This window comes from Lagopus leucura, unplaced genomic scaffold (genome assembly GCF_019238085.1).
Source record: "Lagopus leucura isolate 7727_CA_CO unplaced genomic scaffold, USGS_WTPT01 Super-Scaffold_100008, whole genome shotgun sequence".
In the NCBI taxonomy this organism is placed as follows: Eukaryota; Metazoa; Chordata; class Aves; order Galliformes; family Phasianidae; genus Lagopus; species Lagopus leucura.
Window position 1 is genome coordinate 152440 of NW_024962265.1, and position 232 is coordinate 152671.

The following is a 232-nucleotide window of genomic DNA, read 5'->3' on the forward strand; positions in this document are numbered from 1 at the left end:
TTCCAATATAGTCCACCCTATGGATCTTTAAGGACCCTTCCAATATATTCCACCCTATGGCCTTTTGACCTTTAAGGACCCTTCCAATATAGTCCACCCCATGGATCTTTAAGGACCCTTCCAATATAGTCCATCTTATGGCCTTTTGATCTTTAAGGACCCTTCCAATATTGTCCACTTTATGACCTTTTGATCTTTAAGGACCCTTCCAACCCAACCTATCCTATGGCCT

The 232-nt window shown here is 42.2% G+C and overlaps 1 protein-coding gene across 1 annotated transcript in view; it reads right to left on the reverse strand.

Annotated features, from left to right (window-relative positions):
* The window catches only part of UBE2H (ubiquitin conjugating enzyme E2 H), a 44022-nt gene that overhangs the window by 4777 nt on the left and 39013 nt on the right, over positions 1-232 (reverse strand). The window lies entirely within an intron of this gene.